Consider the following 10,640-nt stretch of genomic DNA (forward strand, 5'->3'; position numbering starts at 1 on the left):
GGCAGCTGGGTGCAGAGCTCGGATTCAGAGTTTGGCTCAATGCTTTTCAACAGAAACTGAAGCCATACGGCTTGCAGGTAGGTAAATCAGTTGCAGGGGATCAGCTTGAGGGGTTAGGATCAGCACGGGGGGGGCCACAAAGCAGCACCAAATATACACAAACAAAGGCACAGAGTGCAACTTCAGCATTTCAATGAAGATTCTTCTTTTGGCAAACCGGCATTGCACCAGAGGTTGCAGGAGGGAGACCAACGACAGCAGGTAGGGCCAATGGGCACCTTACCTAGGGTGACTACACCCACTATTATGCCACCCTCCTGAGGGAGAGGGGCACAATCCTAGCCCTGATAGGAGGAGTCCCCTCATTTTCAAGATGGAGGTGACTAAAAAGTGAGCTTAACTTCGCCTCCTCCACCAGAGGGGTGGAGTTTGCAAAGGTGGGCACACCTCCTAGTCTTAAGTTTTCCTGCTGGTTTTCCCACCCAAAATTGAGGGTGTAAACCGGGGGCTGCCATTTACTGCTAGCAGCAGAGGCTGGGGGGTCACATTACAAAGGTGGCGGTCTTTGAAGCTTCCCCCTTGTGCACTGGCCCATCCTGGGGGGATGATGTGTGACACCTCTGCCCAGGAAGTTCATTGTTTCTGGTACCAGAGAACAGACTTTCCACCCAGGGGTCCAGAAATGTATGTGCTTATGGCAGGCTGCCTAAAGCCAGTCAGTGGCTACAGCAGGGTCAATGGATTTATTACCAGGAGTGCTTTGGTACCAAACACTCCTGGGTTCAGTGGAGCCGTTATGGTGCTGTGGAACTCTATTTGTCCCAGCCCATGTTCTCTATATGGCTTCACTGTCACTTATAATATTAATGAATAGATTCTAATACTGTAGGTGCATATGTGCTCATGCAGATACGCCAATACATGGGATATAGTTCACCCTGCCTTCGGGCTGGTAAGGTGTGCTAGAGGGGTGACTTACCTATATCTTAGGCAGTGCTAGCTGGCATGGCACACACATGCTTGCTTTTTGTCTGCACCAGGCCATGCATGCTGCAGTTGACCCTAGGTGACCCTCTTCAGTCCCATTGCCCTAAATACCCGTCTACCTGGTACTAGGGATTTACAGGGGGCCTGAAGGGACAATGATGGATCAGTTTGAAGGATAGAACACTGGTACTGGGAAACTGGACAGCAGAGACCCCTTTACAGTCAAATTCTGATAGATACATCTGCCAGTGGATTCCTCACCTTGTGAATGTCCCCTTGCGTCAGCAACATTCGGAAATTCTTTCGTAGCTTCGCGCCGACGTGGGCTACGTCATAGAGGCGCGGCATCGCGCGCGACTCCGCTGACGTCACCGGCACCATATTAGGCCCACGCCGGCGTGATGACATCAGTTCCCTTTTTTCCGCGTCATCGACGCTAACGGTTTTCTAGGGATCGTCCGTAGCTATTGCTGTAACCTTGTTACTTTGTTATAATTGTGCTTCATTGTCTTCTCTCTCGACATGTTTTCGAAGACCGGGTTTAAAGCTTTTGGCAAAACCATGGCCATTACAGATCCACATGAATGCTGCGTATGGTGTCTAAGCTCCGACCATGACGTCGAAGACTGCCAGTCTTGTAAGAAGATGACACCTAAGGCCCTCTGGGAGAGAGAAACAAAGCTTCTCGTGGCGAAACTTAAAGGCAGAAAAGAGAAGAAAAGTTCGAGGTCGCGAACTCTGCGTTCGAGGTCAAGGCCTTGTTCGAGGTCACGCTCGGACTCTTCCTCGGCCCATGCTTCGAGATCTTCAAAAAAGAAACATAATAAGAGAACCCATGAGTCCCGGCATCACTCGAGGGAGGACTCTGGTTCAAAGCCGAAGTCACAGGTGAAGTAGGTTGAGAAGGTCGTGTCTTCGGCTTCGGAAGAGCAGGATGCCGAGGGTGAAGTGTTGCATGCGAATTCGCCAGGTTCACCGAGGCAGATAAGGAATCCATCTCCGGTTCCGTCCCATCCTTCAGGTCGGGAGGATGAAGGTGAGGAGGAGGTGGTTGGTGAGGGAGAGGCTCCGTTGCCCGAGTATCCGTCGACTCCGGTGCACCACCCCGAAGAGGAAGTCGACGACGTCTCTACTCCGCGCCCTCAAGAGCAGCCTTCCCGGCTCCAGGTCAGGATCCGACGCAGTTCCTGAATGCAATGTTCGGGATATACTCCAGGGCTATGTACCCCACTGGGGCTCCAGACCTATGTTCCTGCGCCCTTTATGCCGGCTCCAGCGCCGCATTGGCATTTTCTGACGCCTGCGAGGCCTTCTACTCAGAAGCCGTCGACGCCGAAGAAGTCAACGCCGAATCCATTGACGCCGAATCGATCAACTCCGATGCCGAACCCTGATCGACCTCGTGTGAAACTACCTCGTCCGACGTCGATATCGGCACCGGCTCGACTGAGTCGACAGTGGATCCGTCGGCATCGTATGTGAAGCACAGGTCGAGGCGTGAAGCCCAGAGGCTTATGGAGGAAGAGAGGTTTCGTGAGGAAAATTTGGAGGAGAGTGAGCTGCAGGAGTCTGAGGACCCATCTGATGACCTGACGGTGGCTAGTGGCCTTGAACTGTCCCCTGAGTGGGATTTAGCCTCGGTGTCGGATGCAACCTCTAAAGATGTGGCTCCTTACCATGTTGTGATAACGAAGGCGGCAAACTTATTGAACATTACTCTGCCTACTGCAGTCGAACCTTCTCACAGAGGTCCTTCACTCACCATCTTCAGTGATTGATCCAATACTGCCATTTAATTATGCCCTAGCAGAGCCAATTTTAGAAGTTTGGAAGAAACCTTTATCAGCTCCTGCAGTATCTAGGACTGTTGCCAGGAGATATAGAGTTGCTCCTGATGACCCAGAATTTTTGTCCACTCACCCTCTGCCTGAGAGTTTGGTGGTGCAGGCGGCCTGTTCCAAGAGATCAACGGGAGCTTTTCCACAGGTTCCTGCAGAAAAGGAGTCGAGGAAACCGGATCAGCCTGCTAAAAAGGTTTTTTCCTCCACCAGCATGGCGTTGAAGTCCACAAACGCGACCTGCCTGATGGGGCGTTATATCCACGTCCTGATGGATACTGTAAAACAGTTGGTGCCAAAGATACCTGAGGATGATAGAAAAGACTTCCAGGAGGTAATCTCGGACACTCAGGATGCAGCAAGGCAGGTGATCCAGAGTTGTTTGGACACAGCAGATTCTGTGGCGAGGGTCATGGGCTCTTTGATAGCTACGAGGAGAGCTGCATGGCTAAAATCGTCTGAGTTATCAGCAGATGTCCAGTCTGCATTAATGGATCTACCATTCGACGGATCTGGTTTGTTTGGCAAAAAGGCAGATGCTGCTTTAGAACGTTTTAAAGACAGCAGGGCGACGGCTAAGTCGTTGGGCCTTCAGACCAGGGGCACCTTTGGGAAACGCTTTAGAGGGTTTGGCAGATCTTCTTTTCGTTCCTACAAGTCAACTCAGCAACAGCCCCAGCAGCAGCAAAACACACTGTACAAGGCGTACAGGGGCAGACAGAGAGCTCGTCCCAGAGGTTGTCAAGTCGCCTCCTCTTCTTCCTCTTCCCCTTCCCAGCCCCCTGCCAACGCAGCAAAGGAGCCCTCGATCTGCCATTCCGGATCATGCGGGCCCAGTGGGGGGCCGGCTTACCCATTTCCTACGAGATTGGGAGTTGATTACATCGGATCTTTGGCTTCTCAATCTCGTGGAGAATGGGTATGCTCTTCCCTTTCGGGAGTTTCCCCCAAATTACCCTCCTTGCCAGGGTTATTGTTCGGAAGACCACCTGCTTCTCCTGCTGGAAGAAGTCCTGGCACTTTTCAGAAAGGGTGCGATAGAGGTGGTTCCGGAGCAGGAAAGGGGTCAGGGATGCTACTCCCGGTATTTTCTGATCCCCAAGAAGGATGGCAGGCTTCGGCCAATCCTGGATCTCAGGATCTTGAACTTATATCTGAAGCAAGAGAAGTTCAAGATGCTCACCCTTGCTCAGGTTCTTCAGGCGCTGATGTAAGATGACTGGATGGTGTCAATCGATTTGCAGGATGCGTATTTTCATATTCCCATCTTGAAGTCGCACAGAAAGTATCTCCGTTTCACGGTTAGGTCGCAACACTACCAGTTTGCGGTTCTTCCGTTTGGTCTTACTACTGCGCCTCGAGTCTTCACCAAGGTGGTGGCAGCGCATCTCAGGAGGTCGGGGATACCTGTATTCCCGTCTCTGGACGACTGACTGATCAAAGCAGTGTCGCCGGAGAAGGTGCTCCATCACCTGCAGGAGACAACTCAGTTGTTGCACAGGTTGGGTTTTTCGATAAATGTACCCAAATCTCACCTGGTGCCCTCCCAGCGCAACCTGTTCGTAGGTGCGGTACTGGACACTACTGTATGCCATGCATTCCCTCCTCCTCAAAGGATTCGCGACATACAGGAATTGATTCCTTTGTTTTTAAATGGAGCGGTCGTTCCAGACCTGAAGGTCCTTCGCTTGCTCGGTCTGATGGCTTCTTGCATTCTGCTGGTCAACCATGTACGCTGGCACATAAGGGCACTCCAGTGGTGCCTCCGCAGGCAGTGGTACCAACACAACGGAGATCTCAGGGAGTCAGTGAGGATCTCCAGAGAAACTGCAGTGGATCTGACTTGGTGCAGTGAGGAAGGCAATCTGTCACAAGGAAAGCCTTTTCATGTACCTCCATCTGTGGCCACAGTGATAACGGATGCATCCACTCTAGGGTGGGGTGCTCATCGGGGGGATCTGGAGATAAAAGGTCTTAGGTCTCCAGAGGAAAGGTTGCTTCACATCAACCTTCTAGAGTTGCGGGCGATACGTTTGGCACTCAAGGCCTTCCTCCCTTCCCTTCGTGGTCAGTCAGTTCAAGTCCTGACAGACAACACGACCGCGATGTGGTATGTCAACAAGCAGGGAGGAGTGGGGTCACAGTATCTCTGCAGAGAGGCGCTGCGTCTCTGGTCCTGGGTTCAGGACTATCAGATTTGTCTGATGGCAAATCATCTGTCCGGAGTTCTGAACATTCGTGCAGACACTCTGTCGGAAGTTCTCCGCCGACCACGAGTGGAGGCTCCATCCAGAGGTAGTTAGTCAGGTCTTTCGGACTTGGGGAACTCCTCTGGTGGATCTGTTCGCCACTCACGAGAATGCTCACTGCCGTCATTCTGCAGCCTCCAGTTTCCGATGCAGGGAGCCTTGGGGGACGCTTTTCAGTTGAGTTGGGACTTGCAACTCCTTTACGCGTTTCCTCCCATACCTTTGATTCCTTGGGTTCTGAGGAAGGTTCGCCAAGACTGGGCCCAAGTTATATTGATTGCCCCGGATTGGCCAAGAAGGGTGTGGTACACAGATCTTCTCCACCTCTCCTCGTGCTCGCCGCTCCGTCTCCCTCACAGGGCAGATCTCCTCTCCCAGATGGAGGGGCAGGTTCTACACCCCCACCTCCAGACCTTACACCTTCATGCCTGGAGATTGAATGGGGCAACCTGAGTTCCTTTTCTCTCCCACACGATGTGGTGGATGTCATTTTGTCAGCCAGGCGTGACTCCACTAAGTCCATTTATTCCTATATATGGTCTAAGTTTGTTGCTTGGTGGGGGGAGAAGTCCATTGAACCTTTAAGGGCTCGTTTGTCCAATATTCTTCAGTTTGCTCTTTCCTTGGCCCAACAGGGTTTTGCGGTGGCAACTATCAAGGGTTATTTGTTGGCCTTATCGGTTTTCCTTTGTTTGGCGGATCAGCCCTCTTTGTTTAAGTCACCTATCGTTTTACGGTTCATCAAGGGCCTTACCAATAAATTTCCTCCAACTCCTTTTATGGTGCCTCAGTGGGACTTGAACCTTATACTTACTTTCCTGATGGGTTTGTTTTTCGAGCTGTTACACAAGTGTCCCATGAGGCTTTTGTCTTTCAAGACTGTTTTTCTGGTAGCAATTACCTCGGCAAGGAGGGTAAGTGAGCTTCAAGCTCTTAGTTCAAAGCCCCCGTTTTTAGGTTTTGACTGGCCATGCGCTTTGCGCATGTGCCAAAAAACCTCTTGAGTTGTGTGTGTGGCTTTGGGTCGGCCCTCGTCATTGATTGGCTGGCTCCGTAAACGGAGCCTTGCCATTGGACGAGGGGCCTGTCCGTCAATGCCGGACCAGACACGGGGGCGTTCCCGAGATTCTTTGGCTTTTGCCGACGTCACGCGACGCCGGGAACGCCCCCGAATCTGTCCCGGCATTGAGCCGGCACCCTTTCCTGCTTGCGTGAGTGCTTTGCCGTCCGTGTCCCCTCCCGACCCCCCGTGTCCCCTCCCGCCGTCCGTGTCCTCTCTCGTTGCAGACTGCAGGCTGCAGGAACACGGAGCACGGAGCTTCCCCCGCCGCCGAATACACGCAGGCAGGCAGCAGGAGTCTGGAGGCTAAAGGCTGGATGCTGAGTCGCTTCTCACTAAAAGCGAAGGTGAGTGAGATGGTGTCCTCCTCTCCCCACCTCTCCTCGGCTCCTCAGCTCCTTGCCTCGGCTCCTCTGCTCCTCTGCTGGCCTTTGCTCCCCTGCTCCTCGCCTCCGCCTCCTCGCTCCTCGCTCGTTCGATGCTCTGAGAGAAGACTGAGCCACCCTGTGGACCGCTGCATGTCCGTTTCTCCTCCTGATTGGTTGACCCTGGGGTAAGTGAGAGGGTCAGGCCCAACATCGTGCCGCAAAAAAATCAACTAACGGCCTGTTGGGCAGCTGCACCTGTTGCGTGGTTGGACTCCAGACTCTGGTCACAGTGATTCCTAATGCATCTTGTTGCTGTTAGCATGCCTGCCCTCGTACGACACAAATAAATAACTCTTCCCCCCAGCTACCCAGCAGACGGGAAGCCACTCGAAGATGCAGGCAGCGATGGGAGCCCCTGCCTGTTGGCTTCTCTCGTGAAACGCTGGTCACTGTTGATGTAAATGACGCAGTTTCTGCCTCTCGGGGAAGTCCTCCCTCGAGGTCACACTGGCTTGGAGTGCCGATCGTTCCTTCCTGCACCCGAGTTTCAAATAGTTTAACTGGGTGCGAGGCAAGAGTGGACTGTAGGGGCGTCCAGCCCCATAAGTAAATATTGAGCCAGGTTCGAGGGCAGGACCGCAGATAATCTTAGTCTGAACCTGTGTAAACGGTTTTGTAAAAACGCTGAGGCACATGCTGCGACCTGCAGGGGGTGACTCTCTGCGTTACAGCTGGGCCTGGTGCACTGACAGAGCAATTAGCAGCTCACTGACAAGACGGGGGCATTTACATGTATGAGGTTCACATTTTAATCAACAACTGTGCACCTTGGTTGAAAATACATACAGTCACCCATCAGCGCAAAGCAGCACACCAACTCACTGCTAAATGAAGGAAGGAGAAAATGTAGATCAGCGTGTCTTTCCCCTACTAAAAAACGCTGTAAAAAAGACAAAAAATGCTTTTCGCGATCGCCCTAGAACCATTAGCACACCTGATACGATCTACCCCACTGATTAGAGGGATTTCCTGGGCTGGGGAAGGGGAGGACCGCGTCTCCCTATACGCAGACGACATGCTAGTTTACCTCACCGACCCGGAACATAGCATTCCAGCGCTTCTGACTCTGTGTGATGACCACGGACAAGTCTCGGGATATACACTGAACTGGAATAAGTCGGAACTATACGTGCTGAAGGGACCGAGCCCGACACTGAGTGCTCATTGCCCCTTGACCGAAGCCGGTTCATCCTTTAAATACCTGGGCATACATGTCACCAAGGACCCGGTAGAATTTGCGCAAAAGAACCTGAAGCCACCTATAGAACGGCTTAAACAGGACGTTGGGTTCTGGGCCGGACTGCCCCTCACGATGCTGGGTAAGGCAGCATTGTACAAAATGATGTCACTGCCCCGTTTCTTATACGTCCTGGAGAATACGCCGTACCCGGTGGAACCAGGTTACTTTAGGAAAGTGTCGGCGTTGGTGGCGAGTCTCCTGTGGAGTAACCGCCCGGCCCGCATTGCGCAGGCCAAACTGCACAAAGGATGGTATGACGGAGGGATTGCACTGCCAGACCTGAAAGTGTATTACTGGGCAGCGCAGCTGAAAATCATAAATCAATGGATCCACGCCCCCCAAGATGACCCAGCATTCAGAGCAGACAGGACACAGTTAGGAGCCAGTACCCTACTGGCCCCCTTGTACGACCAACGGGTGGTACGCACACTGAAGGGACCCACAAGACTAACAGCGGCGATATGGCACAGGGCGTTGACGGCACTGGGATGGAAAGGGAGAATAACTAAACTTACTTCCCTGTGGGACTCCCGGGTGCTCGGGAACTTACGGAATAGCAAGGGCTTCTCCCATTGGGATGCGATAGGCCTGTCCACGGTGGGAGACTTGTGGGAACAGGGCACGGTGCTTCCATTTGCACGACTGAGGGAACAATATGAGCTAGGGCCACGAGAAGAATTCCGTTATGCTCAGATTCGGCACGCGCTGCTTACAGCCATCCCCCCGGAGACGGAGGTGCCTGAGGCCTCACCGCTTGAAGATCGCCTCCTTACGGACTATATGCCAGAGCGAGCAACCTCGCTCACATACCGTAAGTTAAGCAACAATTTGCCGGATCCCATGATCAAACTTAAGGAAAAGTGGGAGGGGGACGTGGCAGCTATGGACGAAACCGAGTGGAATGAAGCAGTGGCTTCACCCAAGGAAGTAGGTATCTCAGCTAAATTCCGGCTCATACAGCTCAAAATCCTGCATAGAGTATATTATACTAGAACGACACTACACCTCATACACCGCGCGCAACACCCATTTTGTCTCCGAGGGTGTGGGGAGGAAGGGACTTTCTTCCACACATTATGGGACTGCCCACGCATTCAAGAATACTGGAGACGTATACTACGCACGATATCACAGACTGTGGGGACCTCCCTGATCCCTGAACCTCGTAAATGCTTACTTAATGTGTGGGAGCCCAATGATTTGTCCAGACATGGTCTACAATGGGTCACCTTGGGCATGGTCGTAGCTAAAAGGGACATAGCACAGAAGTGGGGGGCGATAGAAGTGCCGACGAGAACACAATGGTGTGAGAATATGGACAGGGTCATGGTCACGGAAAGAGAGGTGTATGCTAGCAGGGCCTGCCCGAGAAAATGGAATAAGATATGGGCACCGTGGAACACATACCGGGGTGACATTTGCGAACCCTTACCAGAGGACGAACCAATTTCATCTGATGAGGAAGGGGGGGATGATTAGCGTTCCCAAGGAGAGGTTGAGTGGGGGCAGGGGTAAGGACGGTGGGAGACCGTGGGAGTCGGGAGGGATGAAGCGGAGGGGCAGACAAGGCCAGTACCCTGTAGGAATTTCCATGTACACCTATCATTAATACTAACTAGTATGTGGGACCTTGCAGACCTAAATGCGGAGTACTTTATAGGAAACTTTGCACGGCACAATGTATGCGGATTCACTTCAGCACGTGACGACCTACCTGTGATTTCTTTGTTGATTTTTTACGTTGTTTATTGTTGAAAAAACAAAAGCCAAACCTATTCAAATGAGAACATTACTTATGAACAATGCGCCTTCACTAAAGTGCGAAATAACTAAAACACGGAATCAGCAACCAGTATACAGACTTTTCCAGTAATGAGGCTATTTCAGTAATGGTGTAGCGGCCGGCCCGTTGGGTTGTAGGCCAGATGCTGTGTACGACTATAAGGAGCAATAAAGGTTTTGGAAAAAAAAAAAGACAAAAAAATATTCACTTCAATTTAGCACCAAAACAGACAATTTATTTTATACAATGCACACCTGTCAAATTACTAGCAATGTACGGGTGTCATGCAAGATTTGTTTTAAACACTAGCAAAATGTGCATCTCACCCACAGATTCACTGTCAGGCCTGCTCCTCACTGTAATTTGATGAGAAACACTTCTCTCACAGCTGTGATATAACTCTTACATACACAGCACTATGAGTTAGTGAAACCGAACTGTCACTCCATTGTCCTTTGATTTATAACAGCACCACAACCACCAAGCAATAGGCTGAAACAGTGCCCACACCACAGCGACCCAGTACAGTGAGTAGGTTTGTATAGCAGTGTTGCACTTTCAGGCTTCAGTAAACGTCCTGATACATAGCTTAGTTGACTCACTTCCAGGCACTACATGCTGCCTTGAATACCAGAGTTTCAAACTGGGTTGCAATGTCTTTGCCGAGGTAGCTCAAGGGAAGCATTCAAGGAGTAAAATGTGTTTTAAGGAGCACCTGCAGATTCTGCACATATGTCATGCAAACAGAGCATGACTTTCAACGCATTCCACGCAGCAACACTGCGTAATTTGAAGTATACAAACATGTTTCCCCTGGATGCATTGCGACCACGCATAAAGCTGACGTTATCTGGTATTTTGTTAGGTTTTCATTGCACATCTTAAGAGTAGCGGCTGTTGTTTCTTGTTGTTGTGTAGGCGGACACTCTCTGTCCAATGTTCAATATTTTCTGTTAAATCCTGCATTAATTTAAGTAGTTTCTACATTGTCCTGTGAGGTTTATGCTGCAATGAAAACCTGCAGCCGGGCTGGTGAGTGTGGCAGGGCCTGCCTG

This window comes from Lissotriton vulgaris, chromosome 5, assembly GCF_964263255.1.
Source record: "Lissotriton vulgaris chromosome 5, aLisVul1.2, whole genome shotgun sequence".
Lineage (NCBI taxonomy): Eukaryota > Metazoa > Chordata > Amphibia > Caudata > Salamandridae > Lissotriton > Lissotriton vulgaris.